The sequence below is a fragment of the Nomascus leucogenys genome, chromosome 10 (genome assembly GCF_006542625.1).
Source record: "Nomascus leucogenys isolate Asia chromosome 10, Asia_NLE_v1, whole genome shotgun sequence".
Lineage (NCBI taxonomy): Eukaryota > Metazoa > Chordata > Mammalia > Primates > Hylobatidae > Nomascus > Nomascus leucogenys.
The window spans coordinates 22,701,058-22,714,684 of NC_044390.1; the positions used below are offsets into that span (position 1 = coordinate 22,701,058).

General features: G+C 38.7%; 1 protein-coding gene across 2 annotated transcripts in view; it reads right to left on the reverse strand.

Annotated features, from left to right (window-relative positions):
- The window catches only part of TMTC2 (transmembrane O-mannosyltransferase targeting cadherins 2), a 449,619-nt gene that overhangs the window by 352,828 nt on the left and 83,164 nt on the right, over positions 1 to 13,627 (reverse strand). The gene's annotated exons all lie outside the window — the stretch shown is intronic.

Below are 13,627 nucleotides of genomic sequence, written 5' to 3' on the forward strand. Positions count from 1 at the left end.
AATTACATGAGACCTAATACCCAACTCCATGTAGGAGATATACTTAACCATAATACACCATGTCAATTTCATGTATCCTTTCTACTTAATATGCAGGTTCTCCCAACACACCTTCTCTAAGATACAGTCCCCTAGCCAATGCCTTTCAAAGGGGCTTCCACACACCAAAAAAGTAAAGAGTTGCACAAAATAATTAACTGGGGTATAGGAGAAATATCTGGAACTTCTATTTCTGTCACATTATTTGGGTTTCCATTTATTTTAGACTTATAATATTCAAAATGTATTATTCAAGTATTATTTGTGTATATTTTTAAATATATATGTAGTATACATGTGTTTTGGAATGATGATGTGAACTGGTTAAAAAAAAAAAAACTACTCCAGTTTACAGCAGGCCCACTCTACATATTCATGTCTGCTAATAATTAATGGAAAATATAGCTATAATCAGAATTCTCATCATCCGTGTACTCCATTCTACAACTTGTAGAGTATTGTTATAAACATTCTCATGTATCACAATCTTGGACATGGCAGGCAGAGAGAGGTGCAATCCCATATTTCAACAATTGAGCAAACCAACACTAGGAGAGAACCATTTGAGGTTGATTGCTGCTTTGATCCTCCTCCTCCCCACCCTCTCCAGTTGCTCCTCCATTCCTTCGCTTCATTTACTGCAGAAGCTTGTACCCTTGAGAAAAAAATCATCCCCTTGAGGATCCTTCAAATGGTGGAGAAAATAAGTAAGCTAAATTCTTCATGAAATGACAACTTAGTAGGAAGCACTCTTCCCCCGGATTTGCATTAAACACATAACCATACTTCCAGCTAGATTTTAAACCCAGATGAAATCATAAATGTAAATCCTCCACTTAGAAGAATGTGAATTTAGGCATAAAGAAAAATCAGTAACCTACTGAAGAAAAATCCACAATCAGAATCTTACAGCTGGGACACATTTCTACTCACTGGACTACAAAATATCCTAGTGTCAGATCAATGGCAACAAAAGGGAAGGTTTGCCTCCAGCCAACCCCTTTTTATATGAGAAGGAGACAAGAGGCAAGGGAGGATCTTCAGGAAGGCTTAGAAGCACTCTGTCTGCCTCCCCCCACCTCTCTCTCTCAGACACACACACACACAGACACACACAGACACACACAGAGACACACACACACAGGCATATACCTTCTTGTAAAAACAGCTACAAAAAAATTACTTAAAGGCTGAAAACCTACCCAGCACCAACACAAAAATACGTTTATCTTCTAATACTATGAATTGTTCTGAGGACTTCTATTTAAATGGCCAGCCCTACTTGCTTTTTTTAATACCTATGAATTTCCCTCAAAGTCCAGGAGATTATTCAAACCCATTTAGCATCCAAGCTCATTTGCCCTTAATTGAAGCATTTCTAATCAAAAATTCTAATGTACCCTGTTTTCATTGTGAAAGAAACTACATAAACAAGTTTATCAAGCAAAGTAGCTTGTCAACATTATATTTATTATACCCATGAAAGACTAAATGAAGGCATTTCCCTCTATAAACTCTGTATCTCGTCTGTGCAAAAGGAACATTCAATAATTTTTGTTAATTTCATTGCAATAAATGTCACATTATCAAAATTAGAAATAAAGAGGCTACTCAGAAGTAACTCAAAGGCACTGTGCATCACACAAGCCTTGAAACATAACGCCACAAATAGCCATCCACATTGTACTCAGTCTAGAAAGGGTAGAAAATATCAATGTCCATAGGACACAGATTTATTTTCATTATCCTCTTCTTGGAGATAGAGTGGTTCAATGACTATGCCAATCGCTGATCTCAAAAGTTCTGTTTCAGAATGTGCCTTTGTAATCAGCTCTCCAAAGTGATCATGAGTGAGATCTTTGACTTGTACAAACATCAGTTAATACTTCCATAAAATTAGGCAGGAGGAGTATCAGAGACAGTATTGGCCAAAGAGCTCTGTTTAGAGTCCCTGTTCCTTCCTTTATCCAAACACTAGGAAGGCCAGCAAAGCTCTCAGCTGAAATGAAGATAAAATGTCTACTGAATAAAGCCTCTAATCAATTCTGAGACCTATATTTAGCACAATCAGATACATATCATACATAGAGTCCACTGATTTTTTTCCTTTTGTTCAATCAGTTTAATCAAACAGTACATAAACATAATATAAATATTTCTTAACCTGGGACCATTTAACTGTCCTCTCTTTTTAAACACTCTTGCCCTATCTTTATCCAGTGTTCACAGTGGGAGGAGAGGCTGAGATGATCTCTTTTTTTAGGTCTTCAAAGTTAGGTTTTCCTAAGGAGCATCCAGCCATCATTAGGAAGCATCAGAGTCAAATATTCAGTCCTTCATTGTTTATTTATTTATGTTAATGGTGTGACTGTTACATATTTCTAAATAAATAGAAGTGTTAAGAGGCTTTTCTCTGGGGATGGGGGAGGTCTTCAATTCTACCAATTTAGCTTAAGACCACCAATGTGGTCTCTGGAGAAGGCCCTGCTTTCTAAAGCACACAGTTGTAAACGGCAACTGGTTGAAGGTCTAATTAGCATTAAACAGGCCCCAGGAATGAACAGCAAGATGACAAGGGTCACTAAACTAAAGAGGAGGTCAAACTACCCCAGCCCCTCAGGACAATGCCCACGGTACCCATGCAAATTAGAGAAGCAGCCTAGGCATGTAGAGATGAGCAGCAGCATTAAAACCTCTAAGCTGCCTTTCACTTTCCTCTCCAAAAAAAAAATAATAATAATAATAACAATAACAGAGGAAAGAAAGAAAAAGAAAAGAAAACCAAATGGCCTACTTCTTCAGTGTAGCACGATACGTAATTAGTAATCACTTCTGTCCTGGAGAAACAACAAATAACAGGCAGCTAAGAACATCGCAATGGCAACCAAGAAGAATTACAGAATACAATTAGCATCTGTGTTAAGATGGGCAGCGGTTTTCTCCCACAACATCCCAGTATTTCCACCACAAAGAGGAAATCTGTACAACCAACTGCCAACTTGTAGATTTTTTTCTGCTAAAAAAAAAAAAAAAAAAAAAAAAGCGCAAACTCCACACACATACTCTATTCAAATGTGACAAAGAACCCTTTTCTTAAAATGTACTATAGGACTGTTGGTTTTTCCATTCTCCTAGCAATAAAAATTCTTCCTTCTTCAAATTACTGCAAGATAATTGCAGAAATTTGATTTTGAAAAGTTTGAGAGATATATTTTCAGCATTTTGACCCCTATTAATTTTGATCTACTCATCAACGATACTCTCATGTCCTATTTTGTTTGTTGTCTTGTTTTTAATCCTGCTTTTGCTCAAATCCATCTTGGAAAAAGTTTCAGCTACTCTGAATGGGAAGAGATTTTATTATATCAGCAATGCAGTTTAGGTCAAAAAATATCTAAAATTGCAAAAGCAACATTTTTCCAAGATAACTCAAAAAGAAACTGTAGTTTAGAAAACTCAAAATAAAAGCTAACATTCATTATTCTAGCCCTGCTTTCTAAAATAAAAAGTTGTCTTTGTAACGAAAACATGAGACATAACCCTATTAAAAAAACTCTTCCACACCACACTGCAACTAGAAAACAAAAAATATTTGCAACCAGAAAGCCCATTAAGCCAAATTAAAAAAAAAAAACAAAAAACTTCTTACATGTTGAGAAATCAATCGTAAAAATATATAGGACATTTTTATTTAAATACACAATTGACATTTTGTGTCACATGCCTTCTTTAAGATTTGCCTCTGAGAATACAAACACATTTTTACCACCAAACAAAGTGTTAGTTCAAATTTCTCATGACACAAACATTTTTTTGTTATTGCTTATGAAGAGACTTTTTAAAGCACATTTCCTAATCTTTCTTTTCATTTGACATAAGAAGCAAAGAAGCATGCAAACTAACTTTGTGAACTTCTCTTGTATGATATTACTTGTGCTTTTAATATATTCACACCACAAGGTATCAGTATGATACATTTTATAGCATGTGTTTAATCAGGTCTGCATAACATAAACACTCAACCAAAAAAAAAAAAAACTGGTTACTGTTGTGAAAATGAAGCAATGGCTCTGATATTTTAGGGAAGTTATCCGAAAGTTATCTATTCCATGTTTCTCGCAAAAGGGAAAAAATAAAGTATGCTATTGCTATTTGAAGCTGGAGAAAGCTATTTTTCTTAGATATCAGAATGGTCAGTTAACCTCATTTAATAAGGAAAATGAGCCAGGTATTTTCATTCACTGTAACATTATCCACGGCAGGCATGCAAGTTTGCATTAAATATTGGCAAAAATCTTATATTGTGCTTTGTTCAATGCATTAACAACTGAATTATACAACTGATGTGGACGTGCTAAAAGGCAAATAGAAAAGACTGAGAACAGATAATTAGTAAAAATATAATCTTTCCTGCAATTAAATATTTACAAATAAATGGTACAAAAAGGAATCTACAAAATATCCATCTTTAAAGGGACAGCCCCTACTCTTGAAGTAGCAATCGAATGGATGAGTCTCAATGCCATAACTCTAGCATGTAACATCATGAGAACTATGGCTATTTTTTTTTTTTTTTTTTGAGACAGAGTCTCGCTCTGTTGCCCAGGCTGGAGTGCAGTGGCACGATCTTGACTCACTGCATCCTCCGCCTCTTGGTTCAAGCAATTCTCCTGTCTCAGCCTGCCGAGTAGCTGGGACTACAGGAGCGTGCCACCACACCCAGCTAATTTTTGTAGTTTTTAGTAGAGACAGGGTTTCACCATACTGGTCAGGCTGGTCTTGAACTCCTGACCTCCACCTTGGCCTCCCAAAGTGCTGGGATCATAGGCATGCGCCACCACACCCAGCCTAGAACTACAGTTATTTTGTTTAATAGCTACACTAAGTTAAATTGTGAAAAGACGCCATCTACTATCACATCTTTACTATTCTTGGTTACAGTTTAATCTATACTTGCTGATCATACAATAAGAGAAATATTAATCATAAATTTATCTTGGTAGGTTTTACAATGTACAGCTGTGCCCCAAGTTTCTAGTTACAATAAATGTGAGTTACACCTGAAAGGCTTATCGCATGAAACATTCTTATTTGCTATCTTATATGAGTGACATCAGAATGATTTATTTAATATATCCTGACATCCCCTGCCTAAATCCTTCAGTTCTCTCCATCAGCAAGCCCATCAGCCTCTGCCCTCACCAACTTTTCCCACTTCAGACCCCACCATTAGATATCATCACCTAGCACGCATTCAACCATTTCAGACTTCCTTACACTTTCTACCCTGCCATGACGTTGGGATTCCTTGCCTTTGCATATGTTATGCTCTGTCTGGAATGCCCTCCTCTGCCACTATTGTTTGCCCAGAAAGCTACTCAGCCTTTAAGTTTCAGGCTGTGCGAGCCTTTTTTTTTTTTTTTTGAGACGGAGTCTCGCTCTATCGCCCAGGTTGGAGTGCAGTGGTGCGATCTTGGCTCACTGCAACCTCTGCCTCCTGGGTCAAGCAATTTTCCTGCCTCAGCCTCTTAAGTAGCTGGGACTACAGGTGCATGCCACCACGTCCGACTGATTTTTTGCATTTTTAGTAGAGATGCGGTTTCACTGTGTTAGCCAGGATGGTCCTGATCTACTGACCTTGTGATCTGCTTGCCTTGGCCTGCCCAAAGTGCTGGGATTACAGGTGTGAGCCACTGGGCCCAGCCATGAGAATTCTTAATTGACTGACAACCACAATAAAAAGAACTTTCCAGTTTAATACTTAGCAAATCTTATTTCAAACTTTGTCAGAAGAATGAAATTGAAGAACAGGGAAGATGGGGGACAGACATAAAATGTTCAATATTTAAATAAATAAATTATTTGCTTCTCCATGTTCATCACATCTCTAGTCATGATTGGAGAATAATGAAACTTTAGATATGGTCTCTGCCCTTAAGCTATATATGATATTGTTGGAGAGGTGAGACTATTGTACATAAAATAATTAGCAGACCCTAATAAAATCTGAGCAAAAATAAAAGACTAGAGTAATACTGAAGAATATCTACATAGTATTTTACAATTCAAAGAGTAATCTTTATATATGACCAAATTTAATCCTTGTATCTGGGTGAAAAAAACGTTTCATAACATACCCAAATTGCTGAAAATAAAATTGAGTCACTAGATTATGGGGTACGGCCCCCACAAAGAGGGCAGGCAGAGGACAGGGGCCTTGGAAGAAAGGGAGGCATCTGGGCAGGCAGAAAGAGAGAAAATGGCAAATCATGGTGAAAACCAATGGAAACAAAGCATGAACATCAACAATTTAGGAGCCATTGAAGAGATGAATCTGCAAGAGCAAAAATTTCAGCTGAGGAATGGCAAATGGAGCTAGTATAAAGAGAGACGGAAAGCCAAGAATAGGCATTTGGAATGAGATGGTATATAAACGTTTGCTACTGGCAGTTTGTGAGCAAGGCAACCTCAAATTTAAAGAATTTTTAAAAGACATTTAATACTCTCCAGAACATTTTATTAGGAAAACCTCACTAGAATTCAATATAAGTTTAACAGTTTAGCAGCTGGAGGAACTTAGATTTGGACACATAAAAGAGTGGAACATTTTGAATCCTCTGTAAAGATGGCCAAAAAATACCCTGAAAAAGAAACGCATCCTCTAAAGATTTCTTTTAGAAATTAAACAATATGGAAAGAGAGAATCATTATTAGCATATTTCATTTTTATTCTATTTGTTCTACTCCCTTGCTATACCAATAGAAATGTTTTAAGGAGAAAAGCATATTTAACCTATCTTAATAACCAACCAGTCCTGTATTGATTGCAATAAGTAGAAGAACTATAAATGTCTATATTCCCAAAAGAGTCCAAGTTCATGCCCGCTATTCTACTATGGTTACAAAATCTATCCCCTTTCACTCTAAAAAGTGTTCTGGCTTGGACAATAAATGATAAAGTCATCCTAGCTATAGCATACTATAACTAACATAGCAAATTCAAGGGTGTGACCAGAGACTTCATGTTCAACTCCATGGGGGTTTCACAGATTTCACTGTAAATAAAATCTATGAATATGGTATCCCCTAGAGCTGTGCAACTCAGACAAACAGGGCACCAGGTAGATCAAAGTGTGTTGGCTGGCTTCTTTTTCAGGGCAGTTTAAGGTACACCTTCATTTATTTATTTATTTATTTATTTATTTATTTATTTATTAGAGATGGGGTCTGTGTCACCCAGGTTGTAGTACAGTGGCATGATCATGGCTTGTGGCAGCCTCAAAATCCTGGGCTTAAGCAATCCTCCCAGTTTATTCTCCCATGTAGCTGGGACTACAGGTGCGAGCCACAACCACTAGCTAAAGTAATATTTTTGTTTTGAGACAGGCTCTCACTCTGTTGCCCAGAATGGAGTGCACTGGTGTGATCACAGCTCACTACAGGGCTCAAGCAATTCTCCCACCTCAGCCTCCTAAGTAGCTGGGACTAGAGGCACGTGCCACAACACCCAGATTCTTTTTTTCATTAGAGACAACATCTTTCTGTTGCCCAGCATGGTCTCAAACACCTGGGTTCAAGTGATTCTCCCACCTCAGCCTCTCAAAGTGCTGAGATTACACTGAAGAGCCACCATGGCTGACCAAGTATACCTTTTAAAGCTTGTTTAGTATGATACTCATTTACCTAGTAGATTTTGGTGTCCAAACTAAATACCAAGCAGGAAATAAAATGCACAGGTAATCTAAAGTCCGGCATATACCCAGAGTGGACACAGGATGTTTGTCTGCCATTCCCTGGGGACTACTTATAGCACTACACCAGCTGGTAACATCTAGGAACCATCAGGAAGGCCTAGGTTGGCCTTTTCCTCTCTTTAGTTCATGCTACATTACATTTAGCATATGTATGTTGAAAAAAGTGACCTAAACATAAAGCAAGCAGTTTCAAAAATGCTAACATGAATAAGCCAAGAAAGTCCTAAGATATGTTAGCTAATATTAATATTTATGTAGGTATCACCGGAAACTCAATAACGGTTCAATTCAATGGGACACTCTATACATATACATAACTGATTTTCTTGGTAAAACCAGAAATTGGGTTTTACGGGTGCACACACAGGCAAGCCATGCATGCACAACTTTGAGAGGAAATTATGTTTCCTCTCAAAATGAAAGAACACGATCCTCTCAAAAAATGAAAATCTGCCAAGCCCTCAACTAGAGACTAAAGAAACTAAAAAATTATAAATGTGTCAGAGAAAAAATCAAACGAAGCATAAAAGGAAACTGAGCAGAATTTTGTCTCCTTTCACTAGATATGAGTTGGTACATTTACTTTCCCTACCACAGTGCTATTGAAAATGGAAGAAATATGAGCATCATTGTATATCACAGGTTTTATTGCTACTAGAGACCAAGGCTGGCCTCAAGCAGAACATTTTTATTCTCCAGTAAAAATATTTTTCTTTTTGAGATTGTGAAAAATTTCAGTGACCATTATTCGTTACTTAGAACTCTATGTATTTCATGAGGCCTAAAATCAGCTCTACTTACTTTACATGCCCTCTCCTAACTTCCATTTGCATGTCTCACATAGTTTCCTCTCTATATGCTTCACTCCTGATTGCTGAGTATGGAAATCTTGTTTCTCTTCCCCTCGCCCTCCCCGAGACAGGGTCTCACTCTGTTGCCCCAGGCTGGTGTGCAGTGGTGCAATCATAGTTCAATGCAGCCTCTATCTCCCAGGCTCAAACAATCCTCCCACCTTAGCCTCCCAAATAGCTGAGACCACAGGCACACAACACCATGCCTGGCTATTTTTTTTTCATTTTTTATAAAGACAAGGTCTCGCTATGTTGTCCAGGCCAGTTGCAAACTCCTAGGCTCAAGCAGTCCTTCTGCCTCGGTCTCCAAGTGCAGGGATTACAGGTGTGAGTCACTGTGCTTGGCCGGGAATCTTGTTTCTATCTTTATTTCACAAAGGACCTAAAAAGTAGGCAGCCCCTGCTTTAATTTTTTTCATTGTGGTTAAATTGTGTTACTAATAGTAAAATCAACCCTGGTTTACTAATGACATTTTGGTATCTTACCAATGGCAACACTCACAATTAGTTGATCTGTGGCAGAAGCAACTTGTCCCTGATAGATTTTTCCCCTTATTCCTTTAGAATACAATGTTCAGTTGGGGCTGAGGACATGAATACCTAAAGACTGTTTCTCACCCTCCCTGTCAGCTGGTTGTGGCCATGTGAGCAAACTGCAGCAAATGAGAGACAGCAGAAGTAATAAACACAGCTTTCAGGTTTTGCCCTTAGAGAAAAGCGGGTGCCACCACTCCCATCACCTCTGTATTGCCCAGACTGGAGACATGCTGGAAGGCATGGCAGGCATCTAAGATATGAGATGAAAGCCTGCTCTTAAGGATGGCTCAAAGGAACTTTATCATCTCCAGACAAAAAAAAAAAAAATTGTTCTTTTTTTTTTGAGACAGAGTCTCACCCTTTCACCCAGGCTGGAGTGCAGTGGCGCAATCTCGGCTCACTGCAACCTCCACCTCCCCAGTTCAAGCAACTCTCCTGCCTCAGCCTCCTGAGTAGCTGGGATTACAGTGCATGCCACCATGCCCAGCTAATTTTTGCATTTTTAGTAGAGACAGGGTTTCACCATGTTGGCCAGGCTGGCCTCAAACTCCTGACCTCAGGTGATCCACCCTCCTCGGCCTCCCAAAGTGCTGGGATTATAGGTGTGAGCCACCACACCTGGACATTAGACAAAAATTTTATAAGCAAGAAATAAACTTCTATCACATTGACGTCACTGTTATTTTGGCACCATATATATACATACGCACATATACACATACGTACATATATACACAGATACATACGCACATATACACATACGTACATATATACACAGATACACACAGATACACATACGTACATATATACACAGATACATTTGTGTACACGTGTACATATATACACACGTGTGTATATATGTGCGTATATCTATACATATGTATACATACACGTAACAGCATCAACCTGTAAACTGCTGAATAAATTAGCTTTTCTTTATTTCTCTTCATTGTTCTTCATTTCTTAAATAATAGAGGGAAAAAAGTTAAAACATCTTGAATGAGTATTCTTCCTGACCACTGGCAGGGCAATATCAATTCTAAACTATATCAAATTATTACATTTTAAAAATACATACACATAGCTTATACCACAATGAGGGATTATTCTTTTCATTCCAACACAGAAAAAATCTTCCCTAAAGTTCTCATCTCTGGACTGCCAGAATGAAAAGAAAAAAGAAAAAAATAAAAAGTTACCTCTGCTTTAAGAAAATGGTTGGGGAAGGGCTCCTGGAGTCACTTTAGGGCTCAAGCATTAATATCCTGGCTAAAGAAGTATCACTGGCTAGGTGTGGTGGCTCATGCCTGTAATTCCAGCACTTTTGGAGGCCAACGCAGGTGGATCACAAGGTCAAGAGTTCGAGACCAGCCTGACCAACATGGTGAAACCCTGTCTCTACTAAAAATACAACAACTGGCCAGGCCTGGTGGCACATGCCTGTAATCCCAGCTACTCAGGAGGCTGAGGCAGGAGAATCACTCGAACCCAGGAGGCAGAGGTTGCAGCGAGCCGAGATCACGCCACTGCACTCCAGCCTGGGTGACAGAGCGAGAAATATCATTTCTCATTTTGCTGTGGATAAATTACATGCTAGACAAATTTTCTTTAGTCCTCAGGACACAAACCACTACCTAGGAAACTCCAACAGTCTGAGTAATATTAATTATTTATCACAAATCAACACATATTTTATCACAAACTGCAATACAATCAAAAGAACATTAGGTTGAGCAGTAATAAATCACTGCCAAGCTTTTGACTATATACAATTTGAAACAAGACTCTCAAACTGCCAAAAAGACATAGAAGCTGTAGTCACTGGTGACAACCAATATAATTAACTCAGGAATAACAGTGAGAAGAAGAGTGGCGGGAGAAAGTTTAGAAGCAGCAAAGCAACATATAACATTTTCACTTGGGCTCCATTTTCCATCAAAAAAACAACATGGCATATAAATTTTATGAAGAAAAACTGTAAACTACATATTCATCAAAATACCAAACCATATTTAAGCACAAAAAATACCTTTCAAACCTTTGTAAATAAGGAAGTAGAAAGACAATTTCCTAAAGTAATTAATGATTATCCGTTTTTCGTTTATACCTAGGAAACAGAGCTCTCTCCCCCGACTCCAACGCTACTTTCCCATTTGTGTCAACACCAAAATAATTTCCACAGTTCATTAGCTAAAAAAAGCACCCAGCATAGAATTTAAATAGGTGTAAAATTCCAGAATTTTCTTGGGAAAGTAGCATTATTTGGCTTAGCTTTTGGTTCCAGGGGAAAAAAAAGAATTAAATTTATTCCAGGGGGTGGATGGTGGACCAGGAAGAGAGACAGGGATACTTAACTCTAAGAAGGTAACTACTCACTACTCCCCTTTACAGAAACCAACATTTTTTCTACCTGCTGCTGTGATGCAGACTGCTATGTCTACCAGCGCTGTCAGTAGAACTTTCTGCAATAATGGAAATGTTTTACAGTTTCCAAATTCGTTGCCACTACTCACAAGAGTTGACTGGGTTCTTGAAATGTAGTTAGTGTAAGTGAAGATAGAATTATAAAAAAATTTTTCATTAATTTTAATTGTCACATGTGGCTACTGGCTACAATATTAGACAGAACAGTACTTCCACAGTCTTTCAAGGCTCCACTGAAAATGCTGTCTCCTCTATAAAGCAGTCCCAGATCCTGCAGCTTAAAAGTTAAAACCTTGCCGGGCGCGGTGGCTCACGCTTGTAATCCCAGCACTTTGGGAGGCCAAGGCGGGCGGATCACGAGGTCAGGAGATCGAGACCACGGTGAAACCCCGTCTCTACTAAAAATACAAAAAATTAGCCGGGCGTGGTGGCGGGCGCCTGTAGTCCCAGCTACTCGGAGAGGCTGAGGCAGGAGAATGGCGTGAACCCGGGAGGCGGAGCTTGCAGTGAGCCGAGATTGCTCCACTGCACTCCAGCCTGGGCGACAGAGCGAGACTCCGTCTCAAAAAAAACAAACAAACAAACAAAAAAGTTAAAACCTTTTCCTCTGGTATGCCATAGCAATTTAAATGTACACATAGATAAAACGCATGAAGCTGGCTCAGCATGCAAGGCAAACTTTTGGTCTAGCCAAGATAACTCTCTGGAATCCCTTATCAAGATAAACAGTAACTCTTAAGTCTAGCCCATTTTTCTCCCAAGCCGGAAACAAATTCCTGTTCATTCAGTTAAACAACAAATGCAGCAGGAAATTTACAGTTAAGCGCCATGGTACAAGAAAAAAAACAACAACACACATCTAAATAACCAACTGACAGCATCAGAGGGAGGTGCTCTTACTATGAGACGAACAAGATTAATGAGACGATCTCATTAACGAACAAAGTTAATGAGAATAGAAGATTCATTTGCCCATATTCTAGTGCAAATATGGCATGGTATAGACAGAACCCATATAATGGCACCTGTCTCCCTCACTACTGTTTTCCTTTCTTGATTACCTACTTTCCTTCCTATCTACCTACTTCCTTTCCTACCTACTTCCCCTCCCCACCCCTTTGGTACACATCCTAGATATTTAAATTCATAAAAGTTAAATGGAATTCTACTAAAATAGCACTTATCTCTTTATATTGTTCATTAGTTATTTATGCATAACCTTTCTGACCTACTGAATTACTTTGATGCATATATCAATATAATTTACATTATAGTTATCAAATTTAAAAGGATTGCATCTAGTTATACCATTATTTATTCTTGGTTATAATAAAATTAAGGACTGGTTTGAAAGCAAGGGTACCAAATCAAAAGCTTTCAGCGACCAAGCAGTTAAAAGAAACACAAAAAAAACTGGGGCCCATTTAATTGATAAGTGACAGCATTATCTACTTCCTGCTGATGGTGCCACATGGTAATAAGGCCTTAAGTTTTCAAGGGAAGTCAGAATCTCAGGTGATTATTTAAAACACAATTCATAAATGTTTCTCTTATTTAACTGAAAGACAAAAAAAAGGTACTGAAGGTATCAAACAAACGCTTTCTGGTAAGATACTGCAAGGGACTGATTTCTGACCTCTGCCCAAATGGATAAGGGCTCTAGGCAAACTCACTTGCTTGCATTTGACAACTCCTGAGACAGAGTCTTGCTCTGTCGCCCAGGCTGAAGTGCAATGGAGTGATCTCGGCTCACTGCAACCTCTGCCTCCAAGGTTCAAACAATTCTCCTGCCTCAGCCTCCTGAGTAGCTGGCATTACAGGTGAGCGCCGCCATGCCTGGCTAATTTTTGTACTTTTAGTAGAGACGGGGTTTCACCATGTTGGTGAGGCTGGTCTCAAATTCCTGATCTCGTGATCTGCCCACCTCAGCCTCCCAAAGTGCTGGAATTACAGGCGTGAGCCACTGCACCCTGCAACAACTCTTTACTGTGTTCCTAGCTAGGAATATTTTGCTGATCGAGA